The sequence below is a fragment of the Dendrobates tinctorius genome, unplaced genomic scaffold (genome assembly GCF_039654945.1).
Source record: "Dendrobates tinctorius isolate UK_male_01 unplaced genomic scaffold, ASM3965494v1 ptg000013l, whole genome shotgun sequence".
Lineage (NCBI taxonomy): Eukaryota > Metazoa > Chordata > Amphibia > Anura > Dendrobatidae > Dendrobates > Dendrobates tinctorius.
Window position 1 is genome coordinate 6,492,996 of NW_027361681.1, and position 16,057 is coordinate 6,509,052.

Consider the following 16,057-nt stretch of genomic DNA (forward strand, 5'->3'; position numbering starts at 1 on the left):
GACACTGGACACTTTTGGATTGTGTGAGGCCCACTGAATATCTGAGCGCTCTGTCACAGGCTCGATGGCACAGCTGTGACCAAAGTGACTAGAGGATAAGGGAGATTTTGAATTTCTGCACACACTTGTGGACACTGGACACTTTTGGATTGTGTGAGGCCCACTGAATATCTGAGCGCTCTGTCACAGGCTCGATGGCACAGCTGTGACCAAAGTGACTAGAGGATAAGGGAGATTTTGAATTTCTGCACACACTTGTGGACACTGGACACTTTTGGATTGTGTGAGGCCCACTGATATCTGAGCGCTATGTCACAGGCTCGATGGCACAGCTGTGACAAAAGTGACGAGAGGATAAGGGAGATTTTGAATTTCTGCAGACAGTTGTGGACACTGGACACTTTTGGATTGTTTGAGGCCCACTGATATCTGAGCGCTATGTGACAGGCTCGATGGCACAGCTGTGACAAAAGTGACTAGAGGAAAAGGGAGATTTTGAATTTCAGCAGACACTTGTGGACACTGGACACTTTTGGATTGTGTGAGGCCCAATGAATATCTGAGCGCTATGTGACAGACTCGATGGCACAGCTGTGACAAAAGTGACGAGAGGATAAGGGAGATTTTGAATTTCTGCAGACCCTTGTGGACACTGGACACTTTTGGATTGTGTGAGGCCCACTGATATCTGAGCGCTATGTGACAGGCTCGATGGCACAGCTGTGACAAAAGTGACTAGAGGATAAGGGAGATTTTGAATTTCAGCAGACACTTGTGGACACTGGACACTTTTGGATTGTGTGAGGCCCAATGAATATCTGAGCGCTATGTGACAGGCTCGATGGCACAGCTGTGTTAAAAATGACGAGAGGATAAGGGAGATTTTGAATTTCTGCAGACCCTTGTGGACACTGGACACTTTTGGATTGTGTGAGGCCCACTGATATCTGAGCGCTATGTGACAGGCTCGATGGCACAGCTGTGACAAAAGTGACTAGAGGATAAGGGAGATTTTGAATTTCAGCAGACACTTGTGGACACTGGACACTTTTGGATTTTGTGAGGCCCAATGAATATCTGAGCGCTATGTGACAGGCTCGATGGCACAGCTGTGACAAAAGTGACGAGAGGATAAGGGAGATTTTGAATTTCTGCAGACACTTGTGGCCACTGGACACTTTTGGATTGTGTGAGGCCCACTGATATCTGAGCGCTATGTCACAGGCTCGATGGCACAGCTGTGACAAAAGTGACTAGAGGATAAGGGAGATTTTGAATTTCAGCAGTCACTTGTGGACACTGGACACTTTTGGATTGTGTGAGGCCCAATGAATATCTGAGCGCTATGTGACAGGCTCGATGGCACAGCTCTGACAAAAGTGACGAGAGGATAAGGGAGATTTTGAATTTCTGCAGACACTTGTGGACACTGGACACTTTTGGATTGTGTGAGGCCCACTGATATCTGAGCGCTATGTCACAGGCTCGATGGCACAGCTGTGACAAAAGTGACTAGAGGATAAGGGAGATTTTGAATTTCAGCAGTCACTTGTGGACACTGGACACTTTTGGATTGTGTGGGGCCCAATGAATATCTGAGCGCTATGTGACAGGCTCGATGGCACAGCTGTGACAAAAGTGACGAGAGGATAAGGGAGATTTTGAATTTCTGCAGACACTTGTGGACACTGGACAGTGGACACTTTTGGTTTGTGTGAGGCCCACTGATATCTGAGCGCTATGTGACAGGCTCGATGGCACAGCTGTGACAAAAGTGACTAGAGGATAAGGGAGATTTTGAATTTCAGCAGACACTTGTGGACACTGGACACTTTTGGATTGTGTGAGGCCCAATGAATATCTGAGCGCTATGTGACAGGCTCGATGGCACAGCTGTGACAAAAGTGACGAGAGGAAAAGGGAGATTTTGAATTTCAGCAGACACTTGTGGACACTGGACACTTTTGGATTGTGTGAGGCCCAATGAATATCTGAGCGCTATGTGACAGACTCGATGGCACAGCTGTGACAAAAGTGACGAGAGGATAAGGGAGATTTTGAATTTCTGCAGACCCTTGTGGACACTGGACACTTTTGGATTGTGTGAGGCCCACTGATATCTGAGCGCTATGTGACAGGCTCGATGGCACAGCTGTGACAAAAGTGACTAGAGGATAAGGGAGATTTTGAATTTCAGCAGACACTTGTGGACACTGGACACTTTTGGATTGTGTGAGGCCCAATGAATATCTGAGTGCTATGTGACAGGCTCGATGGCACAGCTGTGTTAAAAATGACGAGAGGATAAGGGAGATTTTGAATTTCTGCAGACCCTTGTGGACACTGGACACTTTTGGATTGTGTGAGGCCCACTGATATCTGAGCGCTATGTGACAGGCTCGATGGCACAGCTGTGACAAAAGTGACTAGAGGATAAGGGAGATTTTGAATTTCAGCAGACACTTGTGGACACTGGACACTTTTGGATTTTGTGAGGCCCAATGAATATCTGAGCGCTATGTGACAGGCTCGATGGCACAGCTGTGACAAAAGTGACGAGAGGATAAGGGAGATTTTGAATTTCTGCAGACACTTGTGGCCACTGGACACTTTTGGATTGTGTGAGGCCCACTGATATCTGAGCGCTATGTGACAGGCTCGATGGCACAGCTGTGACAAAAGTGACTAGAGGATAAGGGAGATTTTGAATTTCAGCAGACACTTGTGGACACTGGACACTTTTGGATTGTGTGAGGCCCAATGAATATCTGAGCGCTATGTGACAGACTCGATGGCACAGCTGTGACAAAAGTGACGAGAGGATAAGGGAGATTTTGAATTTCTGCAGACCCTTGTGGACACTGGACACTTTTGGATTGTGTGAGGCCCACTGATATCTGAGCGCTATGTGACAGGCTCGATGGCACAGCTGTGACAAAAGTGACTAGAGGATAAGGGAGATTTTGAATTTCAGCAGACACTTGTGGACACTGGACACTTTTGGATTGTGTGAGGCCCAATGAATATCTGAGCGCTATGTGACAGGCTCGATGGCACAGCTGTGTTAAAAATGACGAGAGGATAAGGGAGATTTTGAATTTCTGCAGACCCTTGTGGACACTGGACACTTTTGGATTGTGTGAGGCCCACTGATATCTGAGCGCTATGTGACAGGCTCGATGGCACAGCTGTGACAAAAGTGACTAGAGGATAAGGGAGATTTTGAATTTCAGCAGACACTTGTGGACACTGGACACTTTTGGATTTTGTGAGGCCCAATGAATATCTGAGCGCTATGTGACAGGCTCGATGGCACAGCTGTGACAAAAGTGACGAGAGGATAAGGGAGATTTTGAATTTCTGCAGACACTTGTGGCCACTGGACACTTTTGGATTGTGTGAGGCCCACTGATATCTGAGCGCTATGTCACAGGCTCGATGGCACAGCTGTGACAAAAGTGACTAGAGGATAAGGGAGATTTTGAATTTCAGCAGTCACTTGTGGACACTGGACACTTTTGGATTGTGTGGGGCCCAATGAATATCTGAGCGCTATGTGACAGGCTCGATGGCACAGCTGTGACAAAAGTGACGAGAGGATAAGGGAGATTTTGAATTTCTGCAGACACTTGTGGACACTGGACAGTGGACACTTTTGGTTTGTGTGAGGCCCACTGATATCTGAGCGCTATGTGACAGGCTCGATGGCACAGCTGTGACAAAAGTGACTAGAGGATAAGGGAGATTTTGAATTTCAGCAGACACTTGTGGACACTGGACACTTTTGGATTGTGTGAGGCCCAATGAATATCTGAGCGCTATGTGACAGGCTCGATGGCACAGCTGTGACAAAAGTGACGAGAGGATAAGGGAGATTTTGAATTTCTGCAGACACTTGTGGACACTGGACACTTTTGGATTGTGTGAGGCCCACTGATATCTGAGCGCTATGTCACAGGCTCGATGGCACAGATGTGACAAAAGTGACTAGAGGATAAGGGAGATTTTGAATTTCAGCAGTCACTTGTGGACACTGGACACTTTTGGATTGTGTGAGGCCCAATGAATATCTGAGCGCTATGTGACAGGCTCGATGGCACAGCTGTGACAAAAGTGACGAGAGGATAAGGGAGATTTTGAATTTCTGCAGACACTTGTGGACACTGGACACTTTTGGATTGTGTGAGGCCCACTGATATCTGAGCGCTATGTCACAGGCTCGATGGCACAGCTGTGACAAAAGTGACTAGAGGATAAGGGAGATTTTGAATTTCAGCAGACACTTGTGGACACTGGACACTTTTGGATTGTGTGAGGCCCAATGAATATCTGAGCGCTATGTGACAGGCTCGATGGCACAGCTGTGACAAAAGTGACGAGAGGATAAGGGAGATTTTGAATTTCTGCAGACACTTGTGGACACTGGACACTTTTGGATTGTGTGAGGCCCACTGATATCTGAGCGCTATGTGACAGGCTCGATGGCACAGCTGTGACAAAAGTGACTAGAGGATAAGGGAGATTTTGAATTTCAGCAGACACTTGTGGACACTGGACACTTTTGGATTGTGTGAGGCCCAATGAATATCTGAGCGCTATGTCACAGGCTCGATGGCACAGCTGTGACAAAAGTGACGAGAGGATAAGGGAGATTTTGAATTTCTGCACACACTTGTGGACACTGGACACTTATGGATTGTGTGAGGCCCACTGAATATCACAGCGCTATGTCACAGGCAGAAATTGGCTAGTGTATCACAAACTACAAGGTGTATGTAGAATTGGGCAGAATAGGAATCTCCCTGGAGTGCAGGTCTGTAAGAACGGAACATGTCCTCGTTTTATTCTCACAGAGTGACACACTGATAGCTTCACTGTGGCTGTGATAACAGCCGTTACACGGTACTGTGTGAGGAGCGTACACCGCTGTATGGTGTGAAAAAATGCACGCTCAGTACCTCAGCAGGACAAAAAAAAAAATTGGGATTGCTTTTAAAAAAGCAGTTTGCGGAGCAGTGGGTAAACAGCAATGCAGGAATGTCAGGAAGCCTTAGAAGGCAGCCCAACAACCAACACCACTGATACACCACTATATAGCCTCCCCTTGCACTGCACACACAGTGACTGATGTGTTGTACAGGCAAAATCGCTAGCAGCAGAAGCAGTTTTTTTTTCTTCTCAGCAGGACAAAAAAAAAAATTGGGATTGCTTTTAAAAAAGCAGTTTGCGGAGCAGTGGGTAAACAGCAATGCAGGAATGTCAGGAAGCCTTAGAAGGCAGCCCAACAACCAACACCACTGATACACCACTATATAGCCTCCCCTTGCACTGCACACACAGTGACTGATGTGTTGTACAGGCAAAATCGCTAGCAGCAGAAGCAGTTTTTTTTTCTAATGACGACTATTGGCTGGCCAGCATCCTCGATCCACACTACAAAGGCAAATTACACAACATCATGCCACAGGAGAACCTAGAGATAATACTGGCAAACAAACAAGCAACTCTGGTAAACCGTTTCTTTGAGGCTTTCCCAGCACACAGCAGCGGTGCTGGTTCTCTCACGAGCCATAGTGGGCACAATAGAAGAGGTGTTCGTGGTGCACACAACTGAAGTGGCGTTGGAGAAAGGGGTTTAATGACCATGTTGTGGAATGATTTCTCAAGTACCGCTCACACGACTGCTAATACTGCATCGATTAAAAGAGACAGGAGACAGCCGTTGTCAACTATGGTTACAAACTACTTTTCCACCCATATCTATGTTCTCCGTCACAGGTCATTCCCCTTTGACTATTTGGTCTCTAATCTGGACGCCTGGCCTGAATTGCCACAATATGCCTTACAGGAGCTCGCTTGCCCTGCTGCTAATGTGTTATCTGAAAGAGTCTTCAGTGCTGCTGGATCAATCCTGACAGAAAAAAAGAACTCGTCTGTCGACCCAAAACGTTGATGATCTAACCTTCATTAAAATGAACCATGGATGGGTTTCAAAGGATTTTGTCCCACCTTCCCCTGATGACACATAGGTTACCAGGAAAGTGCCTCTGTTTTTTCCTCCTCTTCCTCGGACTTGCCCAATTATGCCCTTTGCAGCAGCTGAATGTTCAGCCAACACATCTACATATGCCAATTTTTAAACCTCCCTAACTGGGCTGCCCACCCCTCCCCCAATGGCTGGGGTCAATACCTGGTGCACCTGGTCAAGTGCCGTTGCTCTGAACAGGTGGATGGGCCCACTGATGGCCGACGGCAATGGCACAGGGCCCCTCATAGTACAATACAGTGTCTCAGACGGTGAGGGGCCACTCGCCGTCAGACACACCAGCGTACTATGAGGGGCCCTGTGCCAGTACAGTCGACCATGATTGTGCCCCCCCTGCTTGGTCATGGCCACAGCACTTGCAAGTTGCAATACTTACCTCTCCCTGCTCCATCGCTGTGTAGTCTGGGCAGTTAAATCCTTCACAGGGACGGCCACTAGAAATTTGGTGTATTGATCAATTGTGGTTAAGATGTAGCTATGGCCTGTCCTGCTGGCCTCTACCTTCAGATGATCAATGGCTACCATTTGAAATGGACGTCAACTTACAAGCGGATGCAGTGGTGCTTTATGATCACCTTTCACAGTTGTGATAGTCACAGACGTGTGACATTCCTGCCACCATTTTTCAATGTCTCCTCACATGCCAATCCAATAGAGGACCATGGGTACATCTCTCCCTGTGATCACAATTTGATGGAGAAGAGTAACGGTGATGTGATCCACGCTACTGTGATAAAGCAATCCTTTCTTCACAAAACACCTTTTTCGCTTTCTCCACAGACACAGTAATTGAGGGTCTGCATCGCCTCTGCAACATCTACAGGGAGGTTTTCCCGCAATGAGTAATTCCCAACTTTGCGTCTATACTTGTATCCATGTAGTTTCCAGTAGCGGAGATTCTTGACTGGCTTACTGAGATTGAAATATATACGAAGATTTAAAAGTACCACAACACTGTATACTGGTGTACGTTATGAATACCTTTCCCTTTTTCTACTTTTGTAATTCTGGTGTAATACATAGTGAGCCTATGAGTGTCTGTGTCTGACTCGGGAAGTATAGACGGAAATTTAACCCTAGACTGGACACACCTGGTATGTGCTGATACAGTACCTTGATTCAAAAATTTGCATTAAGGTATCATCGGTAGGATAACCAACTGTGGGGGGGGACCCTCTTCTTGCCGCAGACAAAGATGAGACTGAGACAGAGTTTGTATTGAACAGGTCCATTTTTAGTGCCCATCCTTCTGTCGACAACGGCAATTCACCACAGCCATTTCACATTTCTCTTTACACAGGCCCCGGTACCTTCACTTCCTTTGTAACTATAATCGTAGTGTCCTCTGTGGCTCTTCCACTGTGGCTGGCCTAGGCCCAACCACCACAATGCCGCACCAGTCTGACCAAACCGTCCGTATGATAGCCCCAGGCCATCTTCGTCTGCGGCTACCGTCCTCTGGGCCACCCCCCCGTGACCGCCTCAACTGTCAGTCCTCTCTGGAGCCTTTCCACTGTCTCTATTTCCTCAGCAGAACTTCCTCTTTACTGTGCTCCCTTCGCTGACTGACTCTTCCAGAACCTTCCCTCAGCCTTTTATACTTCCAGTTCTGGTAATTCCACCAACCATCACCTAACAGTTTCTCTGACCAATGGCAGTTATTCAGTCCCACTCCTACACTCTCCACTGCCCTCCAATGGGCAAGCTAAAACACTGCACCCTTTCTCTTTATCTTAGCGGTTTCACACCTACAGTGCGCTACACCTCAGCTTCTCACTACAGGCTGGTTTGTCTGTCAGTCCACCTTCCCTACATCATCCATAGTGAGTGAGCGTGTGTGGGTTACACATTCTATATATATGGTGAATCGGAGAAACAAATTTTTACACTATACTCGATACAGCTTGTATTTTGTTATACAGTACCTTTGTTCGACATTTAGCATTACGGTCAAATCCATACTGCGTAAGCATGTGAGAGTGACTATGGGACTATTTATATGGAGATTTCAATTGTACCCTAAAAAATATATACTTGCTTTCTTGTTATCCATGACCTTTTTTACAACATTTTTTATGTTATAAAAAGTATAATTTCATTAAATCCATCATTATCTAATAATGTCATTATTCTGCTGAACCTGTCGCATTTTTTAGAGCAAACTGCCAAGCATAATACAAAAAAAAACAGGAAATAACTGTATTAAGGTGATCTGGAAAAGAGACAATGAATCCAATGATGTACCACTAAGTATAGTGGGTGTTGTGACACAATCAGGAGCTTTAGATGCAGCATGTAGCAGAGCTCAGAACACTAACCCTGCCCACACTACAGCTTTCTATGTACAGTCTATAGATAGTGTACTGCTTATCACAGGAAGGGGTGTGTTTGGACAACTGTTCACATGCTCACCAGTACTGGCAGTGATGATATCCTGATGATAAAACCTTTTTTTTATGGAAACAAGAGCACACAGAGAAAAAAGTGACAAATCGCTGAAATCTGTGTTTCAGCCCCTATCTCCTACTGTCTTTAGATTTCCTAGTAAAAACCTGCTGACAGATACCGTTTAGAGTGGCCAGTGTGCAAATGACATTAACATTGGAGTTTTTAATTTTTATGGATGGTTACAAAAATACCGACTTCTTTTCTAAAAAATATGCTTACAATAACAACCAGATAAAAACTTTGTCATTTAACCCCATAAGCCCCAAGGGTGGTTTGCATGTTAATGACCGGGCTATTTTTTACAATTCTGACCACTGTCCCTTTATGAGGTAATAACTCTGAAACGCTTCCATGGATCCTGGTGATTCTGACATTGTTTTCTCTTGACATATTGTACTTCATGTTAGTGGTAAAATTTCATTGAAATAACTTGCGTTTATTTGTGAAAAAACAGAAATTTGGCGAAAATTTTGAAAATTTCACAATTTTCCAACTTTGAATTTTTATGCCCTTAAATCACAGAGATACGGCACAAAAAAAAACTTGATAAGTAACATTTCCCACATGTTTACTTTACATCAGCACAATTTTGGAACCAAAATTTTTCTTTTGTTAGGAAGTTATAAGGGTTAAAAATTGACCAGCGATTTCTCATTTTTGCAACACCATTTTATTTTTACGGACCACATCACATTTGAAGCCACTTTGAGGGATCTATATGATAGAAAATACCCAAAAGTGACACCATTCTAAAAACTGCACCCCTTAAGGTGCTCAAAGCAACATTCAAAAGGTTTATTAACCCTTTAGGTGCGTCACATGAATTTTTTGAATGTTTAAAAAAAAATGAACATTTAACTTTTTTTCACAAAAAAAATACTTCAGGTTCAATTTTTTTTATTTTACCAAGGGTAACAGGAGAAATTGGACTGCAAAATTTATTGTGCAATTTGTCCTGAGTACGCTGATACCTGATATGTGGGGGGAACCACTGTTTTGGCGCATGGCTGAGCTCATAAGGGAAGGAGCGCCGTTTGACTTTTTCAATGCAAAATTGGCTGGAATTCTGATCGGACGCCATGTCGCGCTTGGAGAGCCCCTGATGTACCAAAACAGTGGAAACTAGACCCCCCAAGGAACTTATATAGATGTGTGGTGAGCACTTTGACCCCTCCAGTGCTTCACAGAAGTTTATAACGCCTGGGCGTGAAAATAAAAAAATCGTATATTTCCACAAACATGCTCTTTTAGTCACCAATTTTTTTATTTTCCCAAGGGTACCAGGAGAAATTGGACCCCAAAAGTTGTTGTCCAATTTGTCCTGAGTACGCTGATTCCCCATATGTGGGAGAAAACTACTGTATGGGCACACGTCGGGGCTCGGAAGGGAAGTAGTGATGTTTTGGAATGCAGACTTTGATGGAATGGTCTGCGGGTGTCATGCTGCTTTTGGAGAGCCCCTGATGTACCTAAACAGTGGAAACCCCCATACAAGTGACCCCATTTTGGAAACTAGACCCCCTAAGGAACTTATCTAGTTGTGTGGTGAGCACTTTGAACCCCCCAGTGCTTCACAGAAGTTTATAACAACCGGGCGTGAAAATAAAAAAATCGTATTTTTTCCACAAACATGATCTTTTAGTCCCCTTTTTTTATTTTCCCAAGGGTAACATGAGAAATTGAACCCCAAAAGTTGTTGTCCAAATTGTCCTAAGAATGCTGACACTCCATATGTGGGAGAAAACTACTGTATGGGCACACGTCGGGGCTCGAAAGGGAAGTAGTGACGTCTTGGAATGCAGACTTTGATGGAGTGGCCTGCGGGTGTCATGTTGCCTTTAGAGAGACCCTAATGTACCTAAACAGTGGAAACCCCCCACAAATACCCCATTTTGGAAACTAGACCCCCTAAGGAACTTATCTAGATGTGTGGTGAGCACTTTGAACCCCCAAGGGCTTCACAGAAGTTTATAATGCCCGGGCATGAAAATAAAAAAATCGTATTTTTTCCACAAACATGATCAATTAGTCCCCACTTTTTTTATTTTCCCAAGGGTACCAGGAGAAATTGGACCCCAAAAGTTGTTGGCCAATTTGTCCTGAGTACGCTGACACCCCATATGTGGGAGAAAACTACTGTATGGGCACACGTCGGGTCTCGGAAGGGAAGTAGTGACGTTTTGGAATGCAGACTTTGATGGAATGGTCTGCGGGTGTCATGTGCGTTCGTAGAGCCCCTGATGTACCTAAACTATTGAAAATTGAAACTCCCCACAAGTGACCCCATTTTGGAAACTAGACCCCCCCATGGAACTTATCTAGATGTGTGGTGAGCACTTTGAACCCCCAAGTGCTTCACAGAAGTTTATAACGCCCGGGCGTGAAAATAAAAAGATTATTTTTTTCCACAAAAATGATATTTTTGCCCCCAATTTTTTATTTTCCTAAGGGTATCAGGAGAAATTGGACCCCAAAAGTTGTTTTGCAATTTGTCCTGAGTAGGCTGATACCCCATATGTGGGGGTAAAACACTGTTTGGGCGCATGGCAGAGTTTGGAACGGGAGGACCACCATTTGACTTTTTCAACTCAGAATTGTCTGGAATTGAGATCAGACGCCATGTTGCATTTGGAGAGCACCTGATGTGTCCAAACAGTGTAAACCCCCAATTCTAACTCCAACCCTAACCCCAACACACCCCTAACCCTAATCTCAGCTCTAACCCTAGCCCTAACCCTAACCCTAGCTCTAACCCTAGCCCTAGTCCTAATGGGAAAATGGAAATAAATACATTTTCTTTTAATTTTATTATTTTTCCCTAACTAAGGGGGTGATAACGGGGGGTTTGATTTACTATTTATGGCGGTTTTTATGTTTGCCAGCTGTCGCACACTAAAAGACGCTTTTTATTGTAAAAATAGTTTTTGCATCACCACATATTGAGAGCTATAATTTTTCCGTATTTTGACCCACCGAGTCATGTGAGGTCTTATTTTTTGCGGGACGAGTTGACATTTTCATTGGTTCCATTTTCGGGCACGTGACATTTTTTGATCGCTTTTTATTCCGATTTTTGGGAAGCAGAATGAACAAAAAGCAGCGTTTCATGAATTTCTTTTGGGGGGTGCGTTTACACCGTTCCGCGTGCGATAAAATTGATAAAGCGGCTTTATTCTTCGGGTCAGTGCAGTTACAGCTATACCTCATTTAGGTCTTTTTTTATGTTTTGTCGGTTTTATGCAATGAAAACTATTTTATATAAAAAATAATTATTTTTGCATCGCTTTATTCTGCGAGCTATAACTTTTATATTTTTTCACTGATGATGCTGTATGGTGGCTCATTTTTTGCGGGACAAGATGACATTTTCAGTGGTACCATGGATATTTATATGCGTCTTTTTGATTGTGCGTTATTGCACTTTTTGTTCGGCGGTATGATAACGGTATGATATTTTTTAAGGGGTTTCCTAAAGGGGTTAACTAATGGGACAGTTTTATAGGGCAGGTCATTACGGACGCAGCGATACCAAATATGTGTACTTTTATTGTTTTTTTTTTTTTATTTCCAAAAAATGAATTTATTGGGGGAATATTTTTTTTTTCTAATTTATTTGGCGATTTTTTTTAAATTATGTTAACACTTTTTTTTTTTTTAACTTTATTACATTGTCCCAGGTGGGACATCACTGTCCTGTGAAAGATCGCTGTGACAGATCAGCGATCTGTCACAGGCAGTGCAGCAGGCTTCCTCGTGACTGTGCCTTGCAGGCACTGAAGAAGCCGACTCCCTGCAGTCCCCCGAAGGCCCCCGTCGCCATCTTGGATTCGGGGGCCTGCAGGGAAGGAGCCCCCCCGCAGCAGTGCTGCACATTGCGCTGCCGTGGGGGGCTCAGGGAAGCACGGAGGGAGCCCCCTCCCTGCCGATGCTTCCCTTTAACCCCTGGTACACCGCGATCGTGTTTGATCGCGGTGTGCAAGGGGTTAACGTGTCGGGGGCTGTCCATGACCGCCCCTGACACATTGTGCCGGGTGTCAGCTGTGATAATCAGCTGACACCCGGCCGCGATCAGCGGCGCTCACGTCTCATGGCAGAAAGGGGTTAAAGATGATATTTTAAATTTAAATATACATTTAATCCACATTTTCACTGTATGCCAAAGGTACATGTCAGGAAATTTAACTATATCCTTCATAAGTGTCTTTAACGTATAACACTGTAAAGGCATAAGATTGCACGTCTTGCCCATAGGCTCCCATGTTAAAGGGCATCTATCATCATCCACTTAGCCACTACTAAAATTACACTTATATTGTAAATAGTATTAATTTGTTTTATATAAAAACAAATTTACTAGATACACAAATGAGTATTGGTGCACTTGTGGCGCCCCTGAGGCTTCAGTCGCCACAGAGGTACTGCACCTCCTCCTGAGGTGTGGTGCCCCACCATCCAGGTAAGGTGGGAACTCCTAACCACACTCCAACACCTGCACCCCTCACCACAAAGTAGTGTAGCAAAGCCACATTGCGGCTCCTTGCTAGAGAGTAGCAGAGCATCTTTGGTGGTTCCCTGCTTGGAAACACGAAACGTGCTGGGAGGTGGGTGGAGTTTAGCATACATAAAAGAGTGGGAAGGTTTAGAATTTCGGTCAGTTAGTTAGTTAGTCAGTCAGGAGAGTCACTCAGAGAGGAGTGAGGAGAGAAGATCCCTAAGAGAGGGATGGAGGAAGGAGGTGCTGCAGCAGATCTCAGTGACCTGGGTCTGCTGGCATGGGAAAGGAAAGAAGGAGAAAGACATTGAACTGAAGCCTGAGCTTCCATATGAAAGAAAGACAAGTACAGAACGTAGGAGTAAAAGGGAACACAGAGGACGTGGGTTAGAGGAAGAACCCTGCCTAGAAGTTCTAAGCGCAAGGCCGAGGCCCGGTCCCCGAGGTTGTATGGACACTAATGGTTCTGCAGCAGACACCGGTGGAGTAGTGGGCTGTAAAGGCACTACTCCCATCTAAGACTTGGGGCACAACAGCAACTTGGATAGTGAGCCGGGACTCAGGAGTAAGGAGTCCCCAAAGCAGGCTACAGCTGTCTGCCGTACAAGTAGAGTTCTTGGGAACATCTGTCAGGAGGCACTCCAGTGTAACTCAGTACTAGAAGTACTTCACTTAAAGGCGCTATAGAGGAGACGTTCAGAAAGGTACATGTTGGCAGAGTGTTGGAAGGGAGCATCCTATCTTGCCTGGAGGTTGACTGAGCCCAGGACCCGGAGGACACAGCACGGAGGCAGGCATCAGTGTCAACTGCAGACTGTGAGTAAAGCTTTGGAACTACATGCCCTGGTGTCTTCCACTTATTCCCGCACCACTACACCCCGCACTACTACATCTGGGCACCAGCCTCTACACCGCCTGTGCCTCTCCTCCATTGCTACATCTACACTGCCCTGGGACTACAGCTCCACCTGTGGGGAGCTTCACCATCTTGGCTGCAACCCACCACCAATCCCAGAGGATCTGCATGCAGCGTCGGCCTAACATCTCTCACTTGCCAAATACCACAGGTGGCGTCACAAACTATTCATAAACTTTATTTAATTGTTCATTCACCCCCTTTTTGCCATGGAGCCCCAGGGCCACGGACCGGGTCACAACTTCCGTAACAACTCCCATTGAGATCAACGGGCCCGGTACCGAGTACCCTGCTAGGCCCTGGTGGGGCGCTCCAAACTCTTGACATGGACAAGGGCTCACTATACCCATGTCACCCCTTCAACTATCACATGAATCTTCCCTTATGGTGATTGACATTGCTTACTATGGAGCACTGCCTGATTTATATCCCTAGCATTCAAGGCCTGAATGCACACACAATATCATTGAGTGCAAGTGTGTTCTCATCCTTCACCTGTGTACACAGTGTCAATGTGTGCACATTCTCATCTCCCTCACCTGTCAGCAATGGTCGCCTACTCCTTTATGATTCTGAATACAGTGGACGACCGCTACACACAGGACAGGGATGAGAACATACCTGCACACACTGACACTGTATGTGAGCTCAATCCATGCAGCATCAGTGTATATGTAGTGCGGCACTTTTCGGTAGTCGTGGGAGAGGCACTCGTCTCCTTCTTTTACACAACGTCGCTTTGACGACTAGACCAAGTGTAGATGGTGGATCACCCCAACAGCAACACTGCTCTGTTCACGCTACACACCCTATCTAGCTATATACAGGAAAATGTCTCTTTCCTAAGGCCTGAGTCACACTTAACGTATAAAAACTCGCTTCGATTTTGACGGCCGAGAAATATTCTCCCCAAACAGTGATTCGTATGTAATCTGTTTGCAATGCGATGATGCAATTTCCTTGCATCTAAGTATCCATGTGACATCTGTATGGCAGCCGTATGCAATGTGATTTAAACATGAGCTTTTACATACAGCAGTTCTCTGTATGTAAAAGCTCATGTTAAAATGTGTAAAACACAACTGTAAACATCGTTTTAAAAACAAATAATCTTAAAAACATATACACTCACTGGCCACTTTATTAGGTACACCTGTCCAACTGTGTGTTAAGACTTAATTTCTAATCAGCCAATCACATGGCGGCAACTCAGTGCATTTAGGCATGTAGACATGGTCAAGACAATCTCCTGCAGTTCAAACCGAGCATCAGTATGGGGAAGAAAGGTGATTTGAGTGCCTTTGAACGTGGCATGATTGTTGGTGCCAGAAGGGCTGGTCTGAGTATTTCAGAAACTGCTGATCTACTGGGATTTTCACGCACAACCATCTCTAGGGTTTACAGAGAATGGTCCGAAAAAGAAAAAAAATCCAGTGAGCGGCAGTTCTGTGGCCGGAAATGCCATGTTGATGCCAGAGGTCAGAGGAGAATGGGCAGACTGGTTCGAGCTGATAGAAAGGCAACAGTGACTCAAATTGCCACCCGTTACAACCAAGGTAGGCAGAAGAGTATCTCTGAACGCACAGTGCGTCGAACTTTGAGGCAGATGGGCTACAGCAGCAGAAGACCACACTGGGTACCACTCCTCTCAGCTAAGAACAGGCATCTGATGGCTACTTTCAGCAGGATAATGCGCCATGTCATAAAGCTCGAATCATCTCAGATTGGTTTCTTGAACATGACAATGAGTTCACTGTACTCAAATGGCCTCCTCAGTCACCAGATCTCAATCCAATAGAGCATCTTTGGGATGTGGTGGAACGGGAGATTCGCATCAGGGATGTGCAGCCGACAAATCTGCGGCAACTGTGTGATGCCATCATGTCAATATGGTCCAAAATTTCTGAGGAATGCTTCCAGCACCTTGTTGAATCTCTGCCACGAAGAATTGAGGCAGTTCTGAAGGCAAAAGGGGGTCCAACCCGTTACTAGCATGGTGTACCTAATAAAGTGGCCAGTGAGTGTATATACTAGATGTATCGCATCGGGAAGGGGCGGTAATGTCACGATGGGGGCAGACTTTCCAGCATTGAGAATCTCTCCCCCCATGTGCTCACACCTATCCACTCTCTCTTTCCCCATGTGCTGACTTCTC